Source organism: Xiphophorus maculatus, chromosome 11 (genome assembly GCF_002775205.1).
Source record: "Xiphophorus maculatus strain JP 163 A chromosome 11, X_maculatus-5.0-male, whole genome shotgun sequence".
NCBI lineage: Eukaryota > Metazoa > Chordata > Actinopteri > Cyprinodontiformes > Poeciliidae > Xiphophorus > Xiphophorus maculatus.
In genome coordinates, this window is record NC_036453.1 from 12,232,416 (window position 1) to 12,246,262 (window position 13,847).

Below are 13,847 nucleotides of genomic sequence, written 5' to 3' on the forward strand. Positions count from 1 at the left end.
TTTTTAATCTCGATGGGCTTTTTATCCTAGTAAATTAAGGTTCAATAAAAAGATATACATGGTTTTGAATAGAAATGTTATTCACTGTTTGCAGACTCTGCAATTAACTTGATTAAACATTTTAATTGAGTCAAGTTGTAATATGACAAACTGTATTACTTGGATTACTTTTGTTTATTCTTCACAAATTTCTTCACGTCCAACACTGGTCGGTTTTTCCTTTTGTCAGTTTTCTCTCGTTTATTTTTCTCCTTCCAGCGACCTTCAGTCTTCACAGATTGTAATTTCAGTCATGACATTTAACAACAAAGGCTTCTAAATTAAGTAGGAACTGTTGTTTTATTGTGTTTTTGTTGCAAACTGCAGCTGCCTGGTTTGATTGTTGTCTAATTATGGATTGTCCACTCCGGTTTCAGTTACACTAGCGACATAATACGCACAGCGAAAGCAGTCGTGCAGGTTTTTAAATGTCATAGAACAAATACTCAGCTGCATTGTGTCACAAAAAGCAACAGTCCATCTCACTAAAAGTTATTTAAAAACATGTAAGTTAATGGAATCATGCCACTGTAGTCAAGTGTGTTCATTTCCTTTGGTTGGACTTCCTGTGCAGTTTTAGTCGTTCTTATGCATCACAATACGTTGCCATCTAACCTTCCCATATTTCCCACAAGTGAATTTTTCATATGAAAGTGTGATTTGGATGCGAAGGACGATGTGCTTTTTAAATTTATTTTCTTATTTTGTTTTTAACATATTTAGAGTTTAAAACTTTGCAGTCAATCGATTAAAAAATGTAATCGGTTTAATCAAACTCTGCAAGCTTGAAATATAAATATATACGCAGTTGTGGTTCTTGCAGGAATGGTGCCTCCTTTTGTCGCCCTCCAACCACTTAAAATGGGGCATTATCTGGGTTTTATTACAGCAGAAATGTTGCCCCCCAGTACTCAACAGCAACTAAGAAAATTACACCTCTACAAATGCATACAAGTAGTAGCAGATTTGTTCAGGGGACAACTGACAGATAAGCTATGTTTTGTTTTCTAGCTTTTGGGTGCTCCACCTGTTTGTGATGCCATGCTGGGCAACTGCCCATAACGCCCATGTCAAAAACTCACACTGTATGCATATTTTCAGAAAATGTTCTATTATCTCGAACTAAACGTGTGTAAAGACTCTCAGTTTTCCCGGTTTTTTTATTCACTGAGAAATGTTCCTCTCCATTCATTTCCTATGGAACTTGTGCAGCGAGGCAACAGTCATGTGGCCGACACTGCTGTCATTACACGAGTGTTGGATGTGTAGGAGAGTGCTGTAAGCAAGACATCTTATTCAAGAGTCTTATTTTGAAGAGTAAAAGGAAGCAGTATCTCTGTTGGTGCAAAGCTGTTACAACAGAATCTGCTGAAGCAGTCTTACAAATAAACGTGTCACCATTTTGGGAACATTGGCTGAAACCAACACATTGGTGCGTTTTTTTAGGTAAAAAAAAACTATTTTTAGGTAAAGTGCGCTGCACTTGTTCCATTTTCTGCTGATAAATATTCTGAATGGATAAAATTGTTTCCCTTTATTTCCATTCTTGAGTCAAACTCAGGGCTTTCCCTAAACACCGTGAAGGTCCAGATGATTAACGGCTGCTTATAAATGAACAATGAGCCTGATTATTAGAGTTTCCCAAAATAAATGTTGACATGTTAACTGACATGACGCGGCTACCACTAAGAGCATCTAAATTCTATATAAGCTTGTGAACTCAGCTATAACCTCATAGAGAAGCTGGAAATCCTAGACAATCATGCTGAATGCATGCAGAGCTGGTGTTTGGTCATTTCAAAGGTAAAAACAAAAAGAAGACAGAAGTTGCACTGTGTTCACTCTGAGTTATTCAGGAAGGGAGCAGATCTGATGACCCTTATGGACATTTTTCAGCTGTGATGTCACCACTTCCTGTCATGAGGAGGGGGGTGCTTTAAAAAACAAAGATCCTCTGAGCATGTCTGGCTGCCTTTGAATGAAAAATAGGATTATAGATTCAATCTGACTCCATCCCTCTCCGTCCTCCCTGACGTCTTGCTGCAGGAACACAGCAGGGAGGATTGATGCGTTTTATTTATTTCACTTCACGCAGTAATTTCATTATAGCTTCCCAAAGTAACCCAGGAAGAGCAGTGGTGTCCCAGCAGGTTCAGCTCAGACACAAGGTGTTGACGCAGACATTAAAGCACTCAAACCTTCACTGACTAAAGGAGAACAGTGGACCCCCGTTCTATTTACAGAAAATTCACCTTTTTTTGAACAGCAAATCTAAAATATCTGAAAGGAAATGCAACTTTGGAAGCTGTAATACTTAAGCGCAATAATGGCTGACCTTAGCAAAGCAGCCAATCCAGGAGCATCATTCTTTTCACTTGGCTCTGATTGGCATAGCATATAGAGAATGTGACGCCTACATGTTCCCTGGCTGCTTTACCTAAAGGATATCTGGAAACGATATTATAACTGCTTGATTGACTTTAATAAATCAGGTTTGCATGAGGCATCAAAGTAGTTACATTAATAATGCATGAATCTCAAATTTTAGACTATTTGTGTGACTGTTTGAGTGTGTGCGTGCTACTTTGTAATCTGGAATTGCGAAGATGTTACAATGATGTTACAATGAAGCACTCGGCATCCAAAAGGTGGCCTCAACTCCCAGAGGCAGACCAAAGAAAACAACAATAAATTTACATTTGACCAGAATGTCTTCTTTCACATGTTTCCTGGATTTTCTACACTGAATGAGTCAAACTAAAAACAAAACTTCTTTAAACAATGGATTTCTGTCTGCCACTTTTCCATAAATGTCACATTTGTGTAGTGCACAACTAAGGGAATTTATATTTGGTAATTGCCTCAGATTTGTCATTTAAATCACACATAGAAATCATCTGTAATCAGATTAAGTGTAACCTCAGTAACTTCAGACATATTCATCATCAGATGTCCACACAGGCATCAAAAATGTACATGTATACCAGGTATCTTGGGCCCCATGACAAAGAATTAACTTGGGCCCCCCCTTCGCAGCTGCTGTTACAATTTCTTGAGTCTATCTGACCAATCAAAAGCGCCACAATTTTAAAAGCTTGCAACTGCCTTTCTTACGTTGGTCCAATACTGATACTAGCACAACATCCACTGCTAGTGAATTTTACACGCAACAGTCCACATACTGCATGCTAATAGGTTGCTTAATTGTTTTTATTAGTTTTAGCTTATTGAAAGGTCTCTCCCCACCAGCAACAGTCATAGTCAACATAGTCAACATGCAAAATATACATAAAACAATCCAGACTTCTCAGAAAATGCTGCAGTGTTGCATTTGTTCAAGCTGCAGTATAGAACTTTAATATAAAATACGTGTTTTCCATGTTTATTAAAGCTGTCACCATGTTGTGACAGTTTGCACATAATCTGTGAAAAGATCAATCTCCTCCACCTTATCCCTGAGCTGCTATACTGCTGTCTAAAGAAATGCCCCGTTTTGACCAAAAACAACCAATCAGAACCTGTAGGAGGGTCTTAGCGCTGTCAATCAACCTCATTCACTCACTGCTAGAAGGGCTAATGGAAGATTTTATAGAGATTGTTTGAATTTCTGTCAGTAATAAATGTATAGTTTTGTTGTGTAACTGTAAAAAGGGCAGAGACACAGGAAAAATCTGCACAGATTTCCTGGAATGATGCCAACTTGCCTGTCATTGATCACAGTCATTGTATAGAACATACAGAGGTAAAACCAGCTGACCAAACACGCTGGCGCGCTGCTTGGGTTGCTAGGTAACGGGCTGAGCTTCACTGGGGTTCCTAGGCAGCTGCTGATTTGTGATGTTGCATTCCTGAGGTTTTTGAATTTCAAACAGTAACTTATAGCCAGAACCCAACTGGGTGTTTTTTAAGTGTTTGAGCTGTTTTTAGAAGCAGTGTAACCTAAATAGAAATACTGAAATGGGCAAAATGTGAAGGCCTGACAGAGGTGAAAGTTCACAATTCAGCAGGAAAATCATGCTAAACATGCAGCCAGAGATGCAAATCAAACGCTGAGGAAGAAATAAATTCTGGAAGAGCATTTTAAGAGTAAAATATGTCTAGAGAACAAGTCATGTCAAGACTATCTTGACTACTGAAGCATATGGAAAGAAAAATGCAGAGGATAGAAAGTCATTTTACAGAAAAACAAAAACAAAAGACATGCAGAGACACGGCAGCTTGTTTCATGTGAAAATAATCAACCCATCTTGTTGAGTTTCCATGAAAATACATTACAAAAAAATGCACAATTCTTCCAAATACTATGCGTACGAGTGGCGCAACAAATATCTCAAAAGGCCAACTCAGACTCAATTCTCCTCATGTAGAGGCTCTTGAACAAGTTCCAAACTGTGACCTAATCACTGCTGGAGTTCAGCTGTAAATGTAACTAACAGCAGCAAATCTCTGCAACACGAGCTTGTGCAATGCTTTAAACAAATGAAAAATTCATGCTGGTATTTTCATAGATTCAGAGACACAAAAATGACTTTCTAAATGCAGACAAGAAAAGATGATCCTTTGGAGACAAAAGTCCAGACAAGTCAACAGATACAGAGTTCTGTTATTTATCTAAAATCACAAAATGTTTCCTCATGCAACAAAGACAGGACAAAAATAGTTCCATATCAGAGTGGTTTGATGTTGGAAATGGTGGATACATGAGGGTATCGACAATCATTTTCCACTATGTTGTAAAGAGTTTGATATCTGTTTCCAGATGGGAGATGCAGACGTCACAGAGTTCTGGAATGGCTGCCACACGATTCTTTATTGTTCCCTTTGTTTGTTGGTAACCTTCACAATGTGTCCAGCTGCCCTGACACAGTCAATGATTCCAACATTGAACCCCTGTGACTTCTGTTAGGCCAACATGCTCAAAAACATCCCAACCTCAAGCAAACCTAAAACAGGACCCCATCAAACACCAACGAGTCCAGGTCAGTGTGTGTGATGTTTCTCTGCTGGTGTTATTAAAACTCCAGTCGACTTGGTTCGATTGGGGAAGTTAAAGCATTTGTTACGTTTCCAGCTGGTGCGGTTCACGTTCACACTGCACAGTGTCAAACGAACTAAACCCTTTGAAAAACCTGTTTTCCCCCACTGTCCTGTGCTGGCGATCATGCAACAAGAACCACTAAAGGGAACTACACAAAAGCCTCTGAAGAAGACACTGAAAGAATCTTCCTTCTTCACAAAATATAAACAAAAACGAAGTGGTGTCAAATTTTATTAGTTGTAGGATTTCTCTTTTTTGTTTTTGGTAAAAAAAAAAACAACAAACCATTTCTCTCGCTAGTGCTAGACAAGTGTTTCTTTTGGTTGTATTTACCCATAATGCCCTGCGCACTACTTTGATTCCTGCTTTTGGAGCAGTCTCTGGTTCGCTTGGCGTCCACATGCGCATTCAAACTGCACCACAGTTCACTTCAACCAAACTGAGACCTAGGTTTGTAGGCAGACCAGAATTAGCTTTTTTGGTTCGATTATGCATTCACACCTCCCCCAACGGACTGGACTTTCTAGGTAATTGAACAAAAGTTCAATTAAAGTTGACCAAACAGGACTGGTGTGAATGCAACTCAGGGCGTTTCCACACCTGAGGCTTTTAGTCTGTTTAAAATTGAGCTTCGGAACATTTCTCCACTTGGTGTGGGATCACAGCTACCACACTAGGGTGCAGTCCAAAAGAACCATAGCAAGACCATTTAAAAGAGGTGGTCTTTGTATGGTTCCTAATGAACTCCAGAGCAGTTTGTTTATGGTGTGAACGTGATATGACCTCAATCTAAAACAGCTACCAGGTATTTGCTACAAGATGCCTTCTGATGTCCAGATAACTATTTGATTGTCGGATGCAGTAGAGTAAACAAAGTACTAAAACAACGGCGCTGCATCTTTTCCTTAAAGACTAAAGCCTGATGCAGCTTTCAAGACGTCTTCTCAAAATCATTCGGTTTGCTTCGCTGATAAACATGAAATAAAAAACCAAACTGGGTCAGAACACAGCATCTGCTTCCTGAGTTTAGACAGGACACATCTGACCAGTAAACAGACCAAAGCTTCTCATGTGGTTCGTAGTGACAGGTTCTGGTAGGCATGGCATTTTTTCCGTGTGAAAAAAAAAACAATGAACCATCAGAAAAGTTACACTCCTAAACTGATTCAGATGCTTTAAGTCGAGGTATGAGATGAGACACGCCACTGAGTTCACAAAAATTAGAATTTAACATTTTTTTCAAAACTAAGAATTATAATTTTTTTTGTTTTTGGATTTTGTTATTGTTTGCATAAAAAGAAAGCACTTATACAGATCACAAACTATGTAGTAGACTGTGCAGTAGTAAACTAGCACAGACTAATCAATCAGTCCTGTTTTGATTAGTCCACATATTTATGTTCTGATGCTTGTCCAATTCTAAATTGTTTGTAATGCCAAAAAACTGGTCAACATTCTCACTTTTGTGTTTTCTCAAACAGAATACAGGCTTTGATTAAATTGTACTTTAAGGAACCAACATTCTTCAGTTTTTGAACTGGATGTTCAAAATGCGGTGGATGCGGTTTTGTCACACACCAAAACCGCGAAATGGCCCTTTATTAAAGAAAGAAACAGACACATTAGCAGCTAATGGTCAGCTCGTTGCAGTAATCTCCACTCCTTGTGAAACTCCCCCAAAACAATTTTTTAATGGACTTTGCTTGACAATCCTAACACACTTTGTCCTTCCACTCAACTGTCTGAGGATTTTCATTATTTGTAAGCCATGGTGATTAATATTACATGAAGTAAAGGCTTGAAATATTTCACTCTATGTGTAAAGAACTTGTGTAATAAACAAGTTTCACATTCAGAAATGTGTAACAAAATATTGAATATTTTCACAACATAATTTGTTCTTTAGCTGGACATGTATAACATAAAATCTCAATAAGATAAGTGAAAGTTTGCATTTCAGTGATTCTTGAGAAGAGGGACAAAACGGGTCCTATGGATAAAGCACAAAATTTGAATAAAATACACACAATATATAATTTTTTTTAAACATCTGACTAAACTAACCTGGACCATGTGAGCACAACAATGTATGTTTTCCTGATGTTTGCTGAATATTTTTTACTTTAAACATTGCAGTAGGTGGATGGTGTCTTTAAAATCCCTTGTCCTGGAGCAGAACTGAATACATTATAATAGTTTAAAACAATTAAAAGAATACTAAGATAATATGACAATTAAGTAAAAGTATTCAAATAAATAATTATAATAGCATCAATAAATGTAATTAAAAATCATTTTTATATATTTTCCAACTCAATTGAAATTTGTCCCAAGTTTTTGTCAACACCTTCAGATAAAAAGAATGTAAAAAAATCAGGCATTATTGAGGGGCATCAGAACTTCTGAGGACCCCATGACCTCTTCCTTCCTCATCCTTTGCTAAGAGTACTAGGCAGCTCTGGTTAGCTTATGTTAGTCTTTAGTTTTTCTTCTGTTTTATTCCTAAGTTGCTCGTCACAACCATGATGTGTCAACAACACAACTGACAATTTACAAAACTTTGATGTAATCTTGTGAAATAAATGCTTAATTTTAGTATATTGTAAAAATTTCATGGACCTGATGAGCTACAATATGGCCTCCTTCAGAGTAACATCATATAAATTGAGGTAGTTTGGCATTTTGTCAACTCCGTCAGTTTTTAACTGACAGTGACTCTTTCAGTGATAGTGTTGACAAATCTCACTTAAATATGCAGTTAATTCATTTTAATGTATTTTACATAAATGGCATTACTTCACATGTATCAAGTATTTCTTTTCACTCACTAGTTTGTCACCAACGTCAGTTCTGTGTCAACTCCGTCAGATGGACTTTGTTGTTTTTTGTTTAAAATAATACTTCTTTTGTTTCTTGAGAAGCATTTGGCTGTAAAACGGAGTAAAAATATCACCAATACGGTCATTAAAAAATAATTTTATATTTATTTTTGCCAGATGGTGATGACAAAGTTCTGGGTCAGGTCCATTAAAAATGTAATTTTCAAAAAAAAAACGTTGCAACTGGGAGCCTGCACCTTACATTATTTGTGATATTTGAATACATGAGGAATAATTTTAAAAAAAAATTTGGGGGGGGGGAATTTAAACCCATTTTGTCCCACTTCTCAAGAATCACTGATTTGTAATATGACCAAGCGTAAAAACGTGAATACTTTTATGAGCAGCACATACCTGCCAGGGAAAATCAGTTTATAACTGGGTGCCTAATCGTTTTTTGTTATGTTGGATTGTTTTCTCCATTCAGTTTAAGGCCAACAACCTGGAAAGAACGAAGAGACCACGACAATCAGCCTCACCTTCCTGCTTCAACTCCTCATAAAATTGTCTGGATCAGTACTGTTTGCACACCCACTGTTAGAAATTAAAGTTAAATAGCGATTTCATTCTTCCACCATTTTCACTCTTTTTTTTTTTAGGAGTACATAATGTCTACCAGGCAGAAATACAATAAAAGAGGGTGGAGAAGCTGAAAATGAAACCTCTAACTGTTTTTCTTAGAGCTGCGATCCTTAAGCGTTCCACTGGCTTTTGAAAAGCAATAATTTAATTCTACATTAGAAGGGACACATTTGCCATATTCTAATAGAGGTAATTTATGATTGAATTATGCCATTTCTTAGCCATATAGAAATGCACAAATATAATAAAATAAACTAACTTGTGAACCAGATATAATTTATTTTTTTTATCTTTAATAAAAGTTTGTTGGATTTTCCTTGGATTAAAGAAAAGGACCTGGTGCCAAACCTTGACAGCCAAATAAATCTTTCCAGCTAAAGCCCAGGAAGAGAACAATTCTGCACCGGTTCTGCTCCAGAGTCAGATCGGGTCCAAACCATCCACAATATTTATGTGGAAATTTGTGATGAAAATCAGAAGAGACCCATTGTTGTGAAGAGCAGCTGAGCGGACGATCACCGAGCTTCTACCTCCTGGATGAATATAAGAAATCAAAGAGACTTTCTTTGACTTTCTAGGGCTACCACAATAAAAATTGAGACTCCAATTTTTGAGGACTTGATGTTCCTCTAGGACAGAATCTGACTCACGGGTTCATAAGTCAATGTTGCTATGGTAACTTTTTTAACTTTCCAAAAGACAACACTTGAGTTTGATGGCAGCAGACTTGACAGATGATCCACTTTATTCATTTAATTTCGAAGTGTTCAGCTCTGTCTGTGAGTCATGCTGTTAGGAAACATTCGATGGAAATCCACAGCCAACTGGGCTCTAATTTTTCATATTGTGAAAAACCTAAGGAGTATTTTCACAAACTTTGAAAATTCATTTCGGACTAATATGAAAAAAAAAAACATTTTAGAAATGTGGAAAAAGAAACACGTGTTTCTTTTAGTAGGTTAGCTTTGCAAAGTTCTGAAGATAGTCATTTGAATCATCTTCCTGTACATACAGGAAGGTTTTTTTCTCTCTCAGGAGACAAAGGTTGAATTCATGTAAATATTTGTGCACAAGTGAATATCTGTATGTTCAATTTGCTAAGTTGCTAAACTTAGAGCATTTTAATTTGTGCGCTGATGTAAAACCAAAAGCACTGCCCATTCCGATGGGGTTCTTCTGGTCATTAAACATTAATATACTCTTAAAATTAGCATATTTTATAATTACTATTTTGTAATTATTTTATTCACTGTCTCACTAAATCAGACAATAATCTTCCAGTTCTGGGTCAGTTAGGATTACCAAAATTATTTCTATCCAGAATAATGGAGGGGATTTTTTTTTTTAGAGATTTGTACTTACTTCTTTTTAAGTTTGTGAAATAAATTTCCTAAATATTTGATAGAATTGTGTTTTAAACTGAATGACTCGGATCAAACGTTTAGTGTTGCTGGAATTCTGGCCCATTCCTCCTGACTTAATTGGTGTAACTGGGTCGGGTTTATGGGCTGCCGTGCTCACGCACTGCTCTGCTTAATCTCAAAACTGCCATAAAATCTTTAACAAACAATCTTGGAGGAATGTTCTGCATTCTTAGCAGTTAGAATAAATACTGGTTAATTTACTAAAATGCACTGAGATGCATTTGAGGGGCAAGTTGAGTCATCTTGAATCTGATGGTGCTCAAGTATATGAACCAGATTATACTTGTATTTATGGAAACTGGTTAAAAAGAAAACCATAATTGGCACTTTAGGAGTTCCGTACTGAATGTGTTTTATTATGGCAGGGAGATGTTTCTGAGCAATAAAAAAGGAAACTTTGACACATGCAGCCTTATCAGGACAAATAGATTTTTCCCAAATATAAAAGGAGAAACTGTTCTATTGTAGATTTTCACAGATTTTGACACTTTTAATTTACAGATTTAATACTTTGGGAATCTATCATGGATTTATTTAGGAAGTAGTACCAGGGCTGGCCCAAGATTGTACATGAATATTTTGTTTCAACCCAGATTTGGTGAATCTGGCAGAGGTTTGTAGAGTTTAACTGGTTGAGATTATCACCAATCAGGGTTACTACGAGTTGAACAAACCAAAGCTCAAATGTAAAGACAATATTGCAGATTGCAACTCTGGCAAGACAACAATTACACAGTGAAGATTATTATGTGTATTTTTCCACAGCTAACTTACCCGTTTCTTAAAAACCTCAGATTTAAATGTTAAACAATTTAGATTTTTTTTAATGTTAAATAAATTGCAATTGTATTCTTGTCATCTGTAAATAAATATTGAAATTTTAGTCTGTATTTAATCTGTGTTAAACAGGATATTGTAATTATTTTGGGGATTTTTTGCAATCAAAATCAATGATTTTGTGGTGCTACTTTAGAATGATTTCCAATATTATTCCTTGTTAAACCCTTCCAAAATCTGAAAAAAAAGATAAAACAAGCAGATTCTATGGCCCTATGGAAAACAAAATGAAAGTCATTTTATTTTCCAGATTTTACTTTTCACATTTAAATTTTTCTAAATTCAATTTTAATTATATTTATTAAGCCACAAAGTATATACTTATGGTGTAAATAAAAAAAAGTTAACAATCAACAGTAGAATTCACAACATGCTATGTTAGTTACAGCATAGCAGAGAGAGAGGGGTGAAGAGGGATGAGCAACACCACATGGAGGATGATTGAGAGCACTAAGACCCTCCTCCTGGCTCTGATTGGTTGTTTCTAGTTAGCACAGGGAAAAGGCAAAGGAGCTTGGTTTTTCCAGATTATATGACTCATACCATACGGTCACTGCATAGTGACAGTTTCCACAAATATGTAAAAATATATATACATTCATGAGTTATGTACTGCAGCTTCAAACCCAAATGGTTTTTAACTATTTTTTGCTGAAACGTTGCACAGATCTCTTGATTTTGCATGAAATTCCACGAAAAACTGGAGAGACTGGCTTCAGCGAGTAGCTTAGTTTGCTAATGCTTTAGGTCGGGTCTGTGCACAATTACAAGAAATGCCACAAAAGTAACTTTTTTTTCCTCATCGAATGGATCAAACAGTTTTAGTGTGTTTAAAAACAAGTAAAAACTTTTTAAAAATGTGAAGTTTTGTATGTCAAATGTAGATGGAAGCATTTTATCCTACCTGTCAGTGAGTGCTGGCTGTGTGCCACTCATTGGGCTTCCCTTGTCAGCTTTCGCAAACTTCACCCAAATAACATTTTCGTAACAGCTGCTTTATTTTGTCTCCGTCTGCTCCGAGCGCGTCTCCGTCAGCAGGCGGCTTCACCATGAAGGTCTGAACAATCCAGCTCCTTTCAGCCAGGAAGGTTGTTTTTTTCCTCTGAAATCCATGGAAGTGAAAGTAGCGGTGATGCTGCTGCTGAAGAGCCAGAAGAAGCGCAGGGATCTCTGGGGGGGTTTCAGAAAGCTGCCGCTGCTTGCATCAGAAAAGACATCTGGAAAACTTTAAGAGCTCCGATGATACTATATTATTTTCCCGTCCTCGGATAACCTTCGAGCTGTAAAGGAGAAAATCCTTCATTTTTCCGCAGGAAATACTTCCATGTTGACCCTCCTGTCTTTTCCTGGTGTCCCGGAGAAAATTACGTCAAAACTTTGGCTTCTAAAAGCCCAAATGAACTTTCTGCTTTTATTTCCGCTGGTCTGCAGGCGTCTGGTTTCCGGACGGCTCGTTCAGCGGATGGATGGTCACTTTAGTGTTATTCTCAATGTCCAAGCTGCTCTGGTTGTGGCTCCGATAAAGCATGATGCAAATGGAAAAAGGAAGCGCTTTGTGCCCCCTCCCCAAAACACTGAAGAGTGAAGAAACCCACCTTCCTCCCGACGCATTCAAGGACTGCTCGTATTTTGTTAAACTCATAATTATCTTTCTCTGTTGAGCTTACTTTCGGTTACTGGTGATTATTGTCTTTACGCATAAAAAAAAAAAAAATTAAAGATAGAAATGAAACTAATAATTATGTAGTAATAACAATAATAATAATAAACAGCAGATATTTCATCTTTAAATCATTTTTAAAGTAAATATGACAGTTGATTTTTAAAGTTTTTATTGTTATAAATGATATATAATGAATAAGCATTAATGTAAAACTATGAACATTTAAACACAGTAACATAAAAATATATTTAATGTTAACTTTATTGAGTTTAGTTGATATATTTTCCATACATTTTTCTAAATATTTTCTAAACATTAACAATTTTCGTAACTTTTTAAGTTTTAATATTTTATAATAAAATTGTAAATATCACAAATATTATAGATATTATGCAAACAATATTATGTACTTGTTTGCTTAATATAATAATTTATTAGGTCTTTGTGATAAATCAGGCAACATTATTTATTATAATAATAAAATAAATGTTCCTAGACGTTTCTTGGTGTTTTCATTTTATATTAACATTTCATACAATTTTAACAATAAGAAGAAATTCTGATTAAATATTGCTTAACTTTTCCTCCATCTCGTTTTTTGTGCCTACTTTTAAATATATACATGTTATAATTTTTTATTACAAATTATTGGGTCAAAATAAATATGTTTGCAGAAATTTAGCAGATATTTTATTCTATAAATTTAATTGTAAATTCTAGTTTGCTGTTTTCCTTAGCTCAATGTTTATAAATATCTTCAAATAATTACATTTACTCATTTGTATTTATATTTACACTTTTTCAAACCAATTCCCACAAATGCTGATAATAATTTGTATCCTTTTGTCCATGTATGAAAATTTTAACTACTCTTTGTAGATCTATTACATATCCCAATAACATAATAAGTCTGTGGCTGTAATATGACAAATTGTAAAAAATAAATGAATAAAATTAAATTTAAAAAAAGTTGAAGGAGTATGAATACCTTTGAAAAGCACCAGTCTGTAAACTTAACCATATAGGTGTATCTCAGTAAATTGAAATATGTGTTCCAATGAGGCTCGTTTGTCAGATTAAAAGTGCCTTTAGAAAATAACCTTTAACCAGGTATACTTGCCGTTGGCCCAAATTTCTGTATTAAACTGTTTTTATTAGTTTGCAGTACTCTTATCCAAGAAATTGAATGGAAAGTTTTCAATATCCATATCCGCAAAATCGTTCTAAATAGGAGTAAAGGCTTGAAAACATCCGTCTCTGTGTGACTAATCTACATAGTGTTTAATTGAGTGAATTGGGTTTCTGAAATACCTAAATTCACCCAGAAACCGTGAATCATATTGGTCAGTACATTAACCCACCAGTAGATGGCGGCCGAACGTTTC

General features: G+C 35.9%; 1 protein-coding gene across 1 annotated transcript in view; it reads right to left on the reverse strand.

The window, feature by feature from the left end:
* The window catches only part of LOC102238153 (rho guanine nucleotide exchange factor 12-like), a 46,048-nt gene extending 33,630 nt beyond the window's left edge, over window positions 1–12,418 (reverse strand). The window contains exon 1 of the mRNA XM_014472610.2: window positions 11,704–12,418. The gene's annotated coding sequence lies outside the window, so the exon portion shown is untranslated. The remainder of the gene's footprint in view (window positions 1–11,703) is intronic.
* Window positions 12,419–13,847: the final 1,429 nt, after the last annotated feature.